Below are 13,442 nucleotides of genomic sequence, written 5' to 3'. Positions count from 1 at the left end.
GAAAAGAAGTTGAGCAATGTCTTTCTCTGGAGGTCCTTCCAAATAAAGTGAGCCTGCCTCCCATGATTTCCGAGGACAGATTACATGACTTTTCAGAAGCTCTTCCAGTCTTGTGTTTCTACTGTTCATTTCTCCCTAGTTCTACCCTCTGATTTAAGAAGCAGCCATAGCACTGAGTAAAGACAGACCACATCCATACTCCTCAACTTCTGTCCTTGATTGTCACAATTTTTTATTTGGTAGAGTGACTTTGATGTCTTCTAATGTATCCAAAAAAAGAGTCCTGGTGTGGTGCTGTGGGCTAATGTGTCAGACTGCAACGTCATTTGAACTGCAAGGTTGGTGGTTCAAACTCACCAACTGCTCCTTGGAAACCCTATACAGGGTTGCTATGGGTTGGAATCGACTCAATGGCACTTAACAACAACAACAATGTACCAAAAAGGTATGGGTCTCCCTAAGAAATGAAAAAGAAAAAGGGATGAATTGGATCTTTCAAATCCCAACTATGGAGTACCATTTTTTTTTTTCTTCTTAGATGTTGGGGAAATTAATATTTTAAGACATAGATGTTGTTAGGTGCCATCAAGTCAGTTCCAACCTATAGCGACCCTGTGTACAATAGAATGAAAAACCGCCTGATCTTGTGCCTTCTTCACAATTGCTGCTACGTTTGGGCCCATTGCTGCTGCCACTGCGCCAATCCATTTCTTTTTTTGCTGATCCTCCATTTTACCAAGCATGATGTCCTTCTCCAGTTACCAGTTGGCCAGATAGCTGTCTTCCAAATTTCTTTCCATAGATGAGTGAGTGCCTCCGGGGCTGTATCAATTCCCGGAGCCTTGTTCTTTGCCTTCAGTTCACCTTGGACTTCTTCCTTCAGTCCCATTGGCTCTTGATCATATGCTACCTCTTGAAATGTACATTGGCCATTTGTTTTTGGTCCAGTGACTCTGTGTATTCCTCCCACATTTTACGCTTTCCGCATCATTCACTATTTTACCCAAAGAATCCTTCAGTATTTCAAGTTGAAGCTTGATTTTTTTTCACTTAATTCAGCTTGAGAAATGCTGAATGTATTCTTCCCTTTTGGTTTTCTAACTCCAAATCTTTGCACATTTCATTAAAATACTTGATTTTGTCTTCTCAAGCTGCCCTTTGAAATTTTCTGTTCAGCTCTTTCACCTCCTCATTTCTTCCATTCACTTTAGTATCTCTACACAGAAGATCAAATTTCAGAGTCTCTTCTGACATCTAGTTTGGTCTTTTCTTTCTTCCTTGTCTTTCTGTATGATGTTCTTGATGTCATCCCACATCTCTTCTGGTTTTCTATCATTAGCATCTAATGCATCAAATCTATTGAGATCATCTCTAAATTCAGGTGGAATATGTTCAAGGTCTTATTTTGGCTCTTCGGACTTGTTTAATTTTCTTCAGCATTTTCTTTTTATCTTGGAATGGGGCAAAGAAGGTTTTACAACACAGAAAGAGTGCCCTAAAACAACAGGCAGAGGGAAAGAAATTTCCTAGAATGAATATAGAACATGGAGAGATCCCAGTGAGTCCCCATTTCCTCAGCTCTGGCAGTTGCAGAATATATTCTAATATTATTACTGAAGGAAAGAAAAGTGGGGCAAAGCATCTACCGCACATTCATATCTTCTTCTTCTTCTTCCTCCTCCTCCTTCCTCCTTCCTCCTTCCTTCCTCTTTCCTCCTTCCTCCTTCCTTCCTCCTTCCTTCCTCCTCCTTCCTCCTTCCTCCTTCCTCCTTCCTCCTTCCTTCCTCCTTCTCCTTCTCCTTCTTCGCCTTGAGTTAGTTCTGACTCACAGTGACCCCATATACAACAGATGAAAACACAGCCCGGCTGGTCCTGTACCATCCTCACAACTGTTGCTATGTTCAAACCCTAGTAATGTGTCTTGTTCCCCAAAAGCCTCTCAGTGTACCTTGCAATTGAATCAGTTGTTCGGCAGCCATCTTCAAAGTGGAAAGCAACTTGCTCAGCATTGAGGATCTGGGCGCAGGCTGAGGCTCCAACAGCACAGACAGAAGAAACCCTGGAGCTCAGTGTGCACCTGTGCAGCCTTCCATTTGAAGCTGAGAACCCTGCGAGTGGACTTTTACACAACAAATAATCATATCTCAGGGGCAGACATTTAGTTTGTGGCTGATCACTGTGAACTTCAGGAAGAAATCTGAGCTGAATACTCATCCGTTGTACATTTGATAAAGTGGGCACCACTTGGAGATGCTAAAGAAAGAGTCTTGGATTATGGAATATCTGATTTCGAGTTCCAACTCTTAATATGAGTTTTAAGGAGGATTCTATGAATAGAAAACTTAGGAAAGTCTTTTTGCACAACTGAGATATAAGATTCTCTATAGAAAGACAATGAGCATGAGGACGATTGCATGTTGTCAGAGGCAAGATCTTAAGCATCAATCTCATGGAGAAGGATGTATCTTTTTAAATGGGAAAATTCTAAATAATTGTGATTGAAGTCTAAATATAATTCTTTAAAACAAAGGGGCTGCAGAAATCATCTTTCTTCCCATACATTTTATGTTTGCAAATATCTTTGAAGGAGAAGAATCATGTTTCATTAGAAGTATTAATGCCATGTAAACAAGTCCTTGCCTACTTCCCCATGGAATTTTCTGAAGCAAATGAAATTCTACACACTATGAAAAAGAGATTATCCCCCAAAAAGCATGTGTTGTAATTACCTTTACTCTAACTATAATGAAATACTCTGGGGAGGGGGAAAGAGGGAGAAATCTGAAACATACCCTAGAGTACATATTAAACCTGGAAACCTAATGTCCTCTTGTTTCTGTCTCTGGATGACAATTAGGTTTCTATTCATACACTTGACCATATCTTACCTTTGCTGATTCACTGATTTTCTTAGTCCAGGTTCGTCTTTTCAAGGTTTAAGTGAATGGGCACTTCTCTGGGGCATTGAATATCTCCTGAGAAATAATTAAGTCATGGAATTCTTCACTTGAGGCAGTAACAATGGACCTGGGAGTTCATTCTTGAGAAGTCTCCTGAATGTAAAAGCCAACCAGGATTGGTCTTTACCTTCTTGTTCATCAGGGGCACTGCATGAATAAGTTCCTTTAGAAGAATCAACACAAAGTTGGTTCCTATGAGATAAACATTAAAGATGTCCCAAATGCTCAGTTTTTCAAATTGCTTTATCACTCCATCTCACATCAGCTATTCCTCCTCCCCACACCACTCTCTGACCTGTCTTTGGGTTCTATAATTCTCTGTCATGTCTCACAGAACTCATGAACCATCAAGGAAATGATGGTGGAGGTTGGCAAGTCCCCAGATCCATAGGTCTGGTGCCATTCTCCTTACTCAGATGGTTGCATGAACCCAGACTGACTGGTCATATGACAGGCTGCTGGCCCACAAGGTTTCAGAAGCCAGGTGATTCCATCTGACAAAAGGCTGCCAGCTCAACTTCCAAGACCCAAAGGGCAGATGATGATGAGCCAGATGCAGGATCTAGAGCAAGAGAGAATTCATACATACGAGATGTAAACAATATCCCCAAGGAAACTCTCCTTACTTGAAGGCTGCTGACTGGGATAATGGTGGTGCCTTGAGTTACACCCTCTTGTAAGTCAGTGGTGACTCAAGATACACTTGAGTACATTTGTTTGTAATGTAAATAATGGGATGGACTCTATGATGGTCAAGGTTATGGGTCAATTTATGTGTTGACTGGGCCATGGTTTTCGGTGTTTTGTTGTTGTTGTTGTTAAGTACTGTGGAGTCGGTTCCGACTTAGTGACCCTGCACAAGGTTTCTGAGGCTGCAAATCTTTAGAGGAGCAGAAAGCCTCATCTTTCTCCTGAAGAACTGCTGGTAGTTTCGAACTGCCGAACTTGAGGTTAGCATCCTGATCGTTTCGGTGCTTTAGCAGTTATGTAATTATATAATCTGGCAGATATAAAATGATGTTATTATCCTCCATTTTTTTATATACCTCTATACCTGTGGCTATAAAGTAATTCACTACACTGTAAGCATTCTACCTTGGTTATATGGTTGCATTCACCTGCTGAATGAGCATCAGTAAGCAACCACTACAGTGCAAGGCTGACTCCAGTGCACTCTGTATAACAGAACAGGGAGAGCGTGAGGGAGGCAGGGGAGAGCCTGGATTCAGGAGCCAGGTGGTCCTGAGCTTTTGACCAGACTCAATTCCCCCACTTCACAGCTGTGGGACTTTGGACATGTTACCACACTTCACTGAGCCTTGATTTCTTCATCCATCAAATAAAGATAAATACAGTAGTCTCCATTTATCCATGGGGGATATGTTCCAAGACCCTCAGTGAATGCCTGACACAGCGCACAGTGTTGTTGTTGTTAGGTGCCATTGAGTCTGTACCGACATATAGCGACCCTATGTACAACAAAATGAAGTACTGCCCGGTCCTGGGCCAACCTCACAATTGTTGCCATGCTTGAGTCCACTGATGCTGCCACTTTGCCAATTCAGCTTGCTGGGGGATCTTCCTCTTTTCCTCTGCCCCTCCACCTTCCCAAACATGATATCCTTGTCCAGTGATTGGTCCCTCCTGACAATATTTCCAAAGTCTAAGAGCATAGTACAGAATTCTACAAACTGCAGGCTTTTTTGTCACCTATACAGGCATGCCTCACTTAATAGCCACTCAAGCAATGTCTAACTGCAGAGATGTCCACAGTCTTGCAGGGGTTTTGTGTTTGTTTGTTTTTAAGTGTAAGCAGCTCTTCTTTTGTTAATTACTTTTCTTCAATGGTTTTAAGGAGTCCTGGTGTGGTGCTACAGAATAATATGCCAGACTGCAAGCTCAGTTTGAACCACAAGGTTGGTGGTTCAAATACACCAGCCGCTCCTTAGAAACCCTATACAGGGTTGCTATAGATCAGAGATGACTCAACAGCACTTAACAACAACCACAATGGTTTAAAGACCCTAAATCTGGATTCTTTCAGCACTGAACTATGGTGGAATACAGACAGGTGAAGCAGAGTATAAGACTCTGGCCACCAACCCTCAGGCTTTGTCTGGCCAAGGGCTGGGCCTGTCTCCTCCAGGTCCCCACACTGCTCACTGGCATACTGTTGTCTCTGTACTAATGACAAAGATAAAAATGATGCTGATGCCTGCTAACAATGGAACTCCATGGAGAAATTGCTCAATCTTTTTGATGTTTCATCAACTTGCAAGTTGAGGACAGTCTTACAAGCTTAGGTTAGAAAACACATGACTAGCCATGTCTTGTAGTTGTCAGATACCACTGAGTCAGTTACAACTCACAGTGACCCTAGGTACAACAGAACTTTACTGGGTCTCTGTCATTCTCACAACCGTTGCTGTGTTTGAACTCACTATTGTAGCAACTGAATCAATCCATCTTGTTGAAAGTCTTCCTCTTTTTCGCTGACCCTGTTTCAAGCATGATGTTCTTCTCCAGGGGACAAGTCCCTCCTGATAACATGTCCAAAGTCTGTGAGATGAAACCTCACCATCTTTGCTTCTAATGAACAGTTTAGCTGCAATTCCTCCAAGACAGATTTGTTTGCTCTTCTGGAAGCCCTTGGTGTGTTCAATATCTTTCTCTAACACCGCAATTCAAAGGCATCAATTCTTCTTCGGTCTTCCTTATTCATTGTCCAGCTTTTACACGCATGAGTTGATTAGAAATATCCATGGCTTGAGCTGGGCATGTCATAGTTTTCAAAGTGATATCTTTGCTTTTGACACTTTAGAGAGATCTTTTGCATCAGACTTGTCCCATGCAATACATCATTTGGTTTCTTGGCTACTACTTCCATGGACGTGCATTGTGAACCCAAGTTTAATGAAATCCTTGACAAGTTTCAGTTTTTTTCTCCATTTATCATGATATTGCTTATAGTTTCCAGTGGTGAGGAGTTTTGTTTTCTTTCTGTGGAAGTGGAATCCATATGGAAGACCATTAGGAATCTTAACTAGATGGAAGGCAGAAAACTCACAGTCAGTAAGCACCTCTCCAGTCTCCCAGATACTTAAAACAATGAAGTTCACAATGAAGTCTATATTGTGCAAATAATCAATGCCAGAGCCTTCAGGCACCTGTAATTAGCGGCAGAGTAGAGTTGGCCCAAATTTATAGCTTTTTCTTTAATGAGATCATGATTTTATACACTGTATTCAATTCTGCATGTTGGGTTTCCTTATAATCCCTTTATGACCTTCTATAAGTGTATGCATTGTGGGAAGCAAGGAGTTTAGAAGCATAAATCTTAGACACTAGTAGGAGATGCTCAAAGACCTAAAAAAGATATGGAAACTTGGGATCTCTGGATTTTAATGTGGCTCCTGGCAGTGTAGTGGTTATGAGTTGGGCTGCCAACCTCACAGTCAGCAGTTCAAAACTACCAGTGGTTCCACAAGAGAAAGATGAGGCTTTCTGCTCCTTTGAAGATTTACAGCCTCGGAAACCCTGTGCAGGGTCGCTATGAGTCGGAACCGACTCCACGGCACACCATCATCACCACTTGTCATGTAAAGTTGTAATGTTGTGCCTTTCCTTTCCTATCTACAAATTCCATGACTCGATGGCACTAACAATGACAACTGAAAGGTAGCTTTTAGAGGTACAAAGCATGTTGCAAATACAAAACTACATGTGTAATTTATCATCACACCACCACCCACAGCCACTGAGTTGATTCTGACTCACAGTGACCCTACATAGGGTTTCTGTAAAGATTTACAGTAAAGAGTTGGTAAATCTTTACCAGAGCAGAAAGCTTCCTCTTTCTCACTTGGAGCAACTGGTGGATATGAACTGCTGGCTTTGTGGTTAGTAGCCCAACGTGAAACCCACTACCTCACCATAGCTCCTCAGTTGATGTGCTGGTTGTTGTTGTTGTTGTTGTGAAGTGCTGTCAAGTCGATCCCGACACATAGCGACCCTGTACAGGGTTTCCAAGGAGTAGCTGGTGAGCTTGAACCACTGACGTTGTAGTACAAATGACTTTGCAGTCTGATGCATTAGCCCACAGTGCCACACCAGGACTCTCTGAACTACCATAAATATATATTTTAAAATAATTGCTTTGAGAGAGCAAATTCAAAACTAAGTGTCTAGGAGAGTTAACAAATCTTGAGTCGGAACCTGACCCTGGATTCCCATATATGAAATAGTGGTGGCATAACTTCCCGTGTCATTGTTGTTAAGTGTTGAGCTGGTTCCGACCCATAGTGATCCTGTATAGGGTTTCCAAAGAGTGCCTGGAGAGCTTGAACTACTAACCTTGCATTCAAACCAACTTTGTAGTCCAGATCATTAACCCACAGCGCCACACCAGGACACAGTAACATGCAAGTCACCACAGTTGGACACACTGGCGGGTGGGTGGTAGGAGATATGGGAAGACCCGACCACCTCCCACCCATCTCAGAGCCTGGACAGAAGCCGAAGAAAGACAGGGAGCTTGCATTGAAGTCCACACTGACTCTAACCAGGAACTGGCTACCTAAGACTGATAAAGAGCCTATCTGTAGTGGCCCCCAGCTGTGGTCTGAAACTCACATTTCTCCAGTTCTGGAGAATCTTCTATCTTTTATTCACCTAATATGTGGGTGTCCTGAAATCAGCAGCAGAAAATTCTGGAATTGGTTCCATTTCTCCAAAGCATCATTATTCTCCACCTACACCATGCCTAAAGGGCTCTGGTAGCGTAGTGGTTACGAATCGGACTGTGAACCTTAAAGTCAGCAGTTCGAAACTACCAGCTGCTCTGCGGGAGAAAGATGAGGCATTCTGCTCCCGTAAAGATTTATAGCCTCAGAAATCCTGTATAGGGTCGCTATGGGTCAGCACTGACTCGATGGCACTTAACAACAACAACACCATGCCTAGGAATGAACAGCAGCTACCACACAAAGTTAAGACTCCACACTTATACATCAAGTGCCCATTACCCTCTCATGAACTAGTGTGGTTAGTGTTATATTTTGCAAAGCCTTTAGCTAAATTACAAGACACTTTACAGTCTAAATACTTCCCTCTGTAGTGTGTGCCTTATACTCAGCCACAAAATGTCTCACGGTTTCTAGGGTGGGAGGGGGTACACTGTTATAGCCCATTATTATTATGCATTTCTGTCCATTATTCGTTGTTATAATTCTTCAGCCTAATTAGAATCATTCCTGCCCTGCTGACTGCTATAGCCTCCAGAGATGACTTGACGGTCTCCAAGTTCCCCTAAAACTGCCATGGCTGCCAAAAGAACCAATAGATCTGTTTTGGAAGAAGTGCAGCCAGAGCTCTCCTTAGAGGCCAAGATGGCTAAACTTCGTCTCTCATACTTTGGACATATTGTCAGGAGAGAACAGTCGCTAGAGAAGGATATCATGCTTGATAAGATGGAGGGTCATAGAAAAAGAGGAAGACCCCCAACGAGATGGATTGGCCAGGTGGCAGCATTGATGGACTCAGGTGTGGCAGCGGTAGTGAGGTTGGCCCAGGATCGGACATTGTTTCGTTCTGCTGTGCATAGTGTCGTTATGAGTCGGTTCCAACTCGATGGCACCTGACAACAACAACAAAGCTCCCCCAGGTCATCTCTTAGTCCAGCTTCACCTGTTCAGGTGTTTTCATCTTTCTTCATACATCAATGTGTCCTCCTCCATCATCCTGGCTGCCTTCCCTCAGCCCCACCCCATGGATCTGTACCTGGCTGGTAATGAGGTGCTCTAGGCTGAGCTCAGCCTTCCAGGTAGGGTCTCTGCAGAGCCATCTGTTCCTCCAAGTTGCTTAGCAGACCCATTTCCTCCCCTCCGGGACCCCACATCTCATTCCTGGCAGAGCCAAGCCAAAGAGAATGCAGAGAATAGCCCAAATGTTACCCAGATCCAGAAGACAACCTAGGAGAAAAGACTGCAAAGTTAGGCCCTGTTCTACACAGCGCTCAAAGCAGAGATGGCATAAAACCCAACTCATGTTGCTGTTCTTGTCAGATGCCCTCGAGTCAGTTCCAGCTCACAGTGACACTATGCTCAACAGAATGAAACACTGCCCGGTCCTGTGCCAACCTCACCATTGTTCTTATCTTTCAGCCCATTGATGCTACCACTATGTCAATCCATCTCGTTGGGGGGCTTCCTCTTTTTTGCAGACCCTCTACTTTACCATGCATGATGTCTTTCTCCAAGGACTGGTCCCTCTGACATGTCCAAAGAACAAGAGACAAAGTGGTGTTATCCTGGCTTCTAAGGAGCATTCTTGGCTGGCCTTTTTCCAGCCAATGATACTTTTAATATTCTTCACCAACAACATAATTTAAATGCACTGATTCTTCTATGGTCTTCCTTATTCATTGTCCAACTTTCACATACATTTGAGGTGATTAAAAATATCGTGACTTGGGTCAGGTGCACCCTAGCTCTCAAAGTAACATCTTTGATCTTTGACCCTTTAAAGAGGTCTTTTGCAGCAAATTTGCCTAATATAGCACATTTTTTGATTTCTTGACTGATGCCCTTGTGAGTGATGATCGTGAAACCAAGCAAAACGAAGTCTCTGACAAGTTCAGTCTTTTCTCCACTCATCATGTTATTTATTGGTCCAGGGGTGAGGATTTTATGTTCTTTACACTGACATGCAACCCATATTGAAGACTATAGTCTTCAAGTCCTCTTCACTTTCTGCCAGTAAGGTTGTATCATCTGCATATCTCAGGTTGTTAATGAATCTTACTTCAACCTTGATGACAAGTTTTTCATATGTTAAATGCCTTTGAGTTAGCACTGACTCATAGTGACCCTGTATAGGGTTTTCAAGGAACGACTGGTGGGTTTGAGCCGTGAACTTTATGGTTAGTAATCTAGTGCTTACCAACAGCACCACACCATAAAGGGTTTCTGAAACTATAAATTTTTATAGGCGCAGACAGCCTCATCTTTCTCTCTTGGAGCAGTTGGTGGGTTTCAACCACTGACTTTGAGGTTAGCAGTTTAACGCACAATCCCGCAAGGCATGCAACCTAGGAGCATTGCTGTTGTATATGGTCAAGTTGGTCCCAGCTCACAGTGACCCTGCATAAGATTTCCGAGGCTGTAAATCTCTATGGAACAAGAAGCCTCCTATTTCCCATGGAATGAGTAATTGGTGGATTCAAACTGCTGACCACGGGGTTACCAACCCTAACCCTAACCCTAACCCACTACACCACCAGTATAGCCATTCATGTTCCCCTCCATCTTCAGTCACAGTAGGTTTTATGCTTCGGCAAAGTCTTTTTCCTTAAAAGCAATGTAGGCCTGCATATTGTGGTAAGTGCCATCGAGTATGACTCATACTCTGTATAGGGTTTCCAAGGAGCGGCTGGTGGGTTTGAACCACTGACTTTGCTGTAAGCACTACCTACAGTGTCACAAAAGGACTCCTAAACCTGCAAAGAGCCCAGTGTTCGGCAATTTTCTCCCTTTTGGAAGGCTTTATAAGTCTCTGCTACAGTGAGGTGAGAGATACAAGGTAGGGCCTGCGGAAGCCACTGGCCAGCGCCTCACTCTTCCTTGTCCACATTCTCTGGTTTTTCTATATGTTCCTTCTCTCCCTCAAGTCACGGTAGTTACTCTTTCCAGCTACTCACCTGTAGAGGTCTGTGGTCATTTCATTTCCTGGTCAGTGGGTTTGTGGAAGGGGAGAAAGTCACATCAGCAGAAACTGCTTCACGTGAGTCAGTGACATTCTCTCTGGGAATCTGGTCAGCCTCTTATTGTATGTCCACTCCTAGGTTGCATGCAATATTTATTGTAGAAGAGGAATCTGATGGAGGTGCAAACTGCTAACTCGCTTTGCCACTCGCTATAAGACTGGAGGTTCGAGGCCACCCACAGGGGCCTTGGAAGAAAGACCTGGTTATCTTCTTCCAAAACTCTATGGAGCTCAGTTCTACTCAGACACATTCTAAGTTGGAATCGACTGGTTGGCCACTGATTTTACGAGGATCAATCAAAAATATTGCTACAAAATGTTGTTGTTAAGTTGTTGTTAAGTGCCGTCGAGTTGGTTCCGACCCATAGTGACCCTGTGTAGGGCTTCCGAGACGTGGCTGGTGACTTGAACCACCGATGTTGCAGTTCAAATGACTTTGCAGTCCAAATCTTTATTAATAGAAACCTTTATTAAGCAAAAACATCAAAATGTGAAGCTATTGTTTCTCAACATAGCCTCCATCTAGTTCTCCATACTTCCATCTCTCTAACTCTTCCCCAAGGAATTCTGCACTCTCCGATGTGCAGTATGTTAAACATGGCAGGGGGGCATCCTTGAGGGATTCAATGCCTGTTCCTTGTCAGTGTTCTTTGAGCTTAGGGTTCAAAAAGAAGTCAGAAAGGGTAAGATCAAGGTTACAGGGTAGATGAGGGTAAAATTTCCCACAAAATTCTCAGAGGACAGGCCTTGCTACCCTTGAAGAATGAGCAAGTACATTGTGGTGATGGAAAAAAAAAAATGTCTTGGTACAACTTTCCTGACCTTTTTCTTACCAATGCTGTTTTTGGTTTTCTTAAAACGTCTCCATAATAAGCCCCCATGCTTATTCTAGTCCTTCAGAAAAATCTGTGAAGATGGTTCCTTTGAAATCTCCCCACAAATAGTCAACATAAGCTCCTGAGCTGACTCCTCTGCGTCAAATTTAATTCAGAAGATCCCCTTGGAAGCCACAATTCTGATTGGACATTTTTTTTTAAAGACATCCAAAGGAGTCCTGGTGTGGCACTGGACCCAAGACCGGTTTGAACCACATGGTCAGATGTTTGAACTCACCAGTTGCTCCTTTGATATCCTATAAAAAAAATGGGTTGCTCTGAATCAGACCAACTTGACAACATTCAACAACAACAAGGAGACAAAGACAAGTGTATCACTGAGCGAACTTGTGGACAGTCATCCACTGATCCCAGAGACAAGTGTAAGCATGATTTGTTAGGAATAAACCCAGGTATTTACAAAATGGACCCCTAGTATGGTGCTGTAGGACAAGCACAAGACCGCAATGTCGGTTTGAACTACAAGGTCAGCAGTTCTAACTAACCAGTCACTCCTGGGAAGCTCTCTACCAGGTCACTATGTGTCTGAAGTGACTCAATGGCACGAGACAACAATGTAGCAATACTTTTTGACTGATTTTCGTAGATATCTGACAAACCTTGGGGAGATAGCCCAGAACAGTGGTTCAGCAAATGTTTTCAAACTAAACAGTCTGGGCTTATTGTCCATTCACCATAAGCTGTGTGGGTTTGGGTGGGTTACGTAATCAACCAAAGAAGCAGACTCCTGGTAGTACTGTGGGTTAAGCGTCAGGCTGCTAATTGAAAGGTCAGCAGTTTGAATCCATCAACTGCTCTGTAGTAGGAAGATGAGGCAGTCTGCTCCCATGAAGAGTTACAGCCTCGGAAACCTTATGGGACAGTTCCACTCTATCCCATAGGGTGGGTATGGGTCGAAATTGATGTGATGGCAAAGGTTTGCTTTATGTTTATTAACTTAACCACCCAGGCCTCAGTTTCCTCATTTATCAGACAGAAGCTAATCATCACGTTTTTGTGATGCATGAGTGAGGGAACAGAAGCAAAGCCTCTGATGCCTCACAATGTTGTTTCCTCTCCCTGGCAAGGAGAACACATTACAGTGGAAGTTTCTGGTAGACTTCACAATTTCCCGCTTTCACAATTTCTGTAATCATCTGTACTTAGGAGGAGTTCATGTTTAGAGAGAGAAAAAAAAATCAAAGAATACAGTTAGTCTAATCCATTAGCACGGCAGCATCGAGGTTCATAACCTAGCTTTGATCTACAATTTGAAGGAAAGAGTTTCCAAGTACTTGATGGATCATCTCCCTCCTTGATGTGATGATGTTGGAGTTTAACGCCCATTAACTGTAACGGGGATAATGAGTCGGCAGCAGGGAAAACATTCCCTTTGGTGCTAAATGAACACAAAATAAAACACTTCCTTTTATCTTTGACATCTATCAGAGTGATTTGAATAATGATATTCAAATGCATGACGCATAAGACCCTTCCATCAGCTTAGTATTGTCACAAAGGCGCCTATGGAATGTCAATAAATACATGGAAATGTTTTTGATGATGTTATAGAGACACACTACTGCAGATGAATGATGGGATCCCAGGTGTTATGAATTGAATGATGTACCCTAAAAAGATCTGTTGAGGCCCTAACCCTTGCACCTATGCACGTGCCCTTGTGTGGAAAGAGGGTCTTTGAAGATGTCATCAGTTAGTTTGACAGCAGGTCCTACTGGAGTGGGAAGTCTGTATGAGTGGTGGAGAAGATACACAAAGACAGAGGCACAGAGAAGGATGCCATGTAACAACGCAACACAAAGCTAAGAAACAACTGGGAGACAGA

The sequence above is a fragment of the Chrysochloris asiatica genome, unplaced genomic scaffold, assembly GCF_000296735.1.
Source record: "Chrysochloris asiatica unplaced genomic scaffold, ChrAsi1.0 scaffold00041, whole genome shotgun sequence".
Classification (NCBI taxonomy): Eukaryota; Metazoa; Chordata; class Mammalia; order Afrosoricida; family Chrysochloridae; genus Chrysochloris; species Chrysochloris asiatica.
This window is presented reverse-complemented; position numbering follows the sequence as displayed.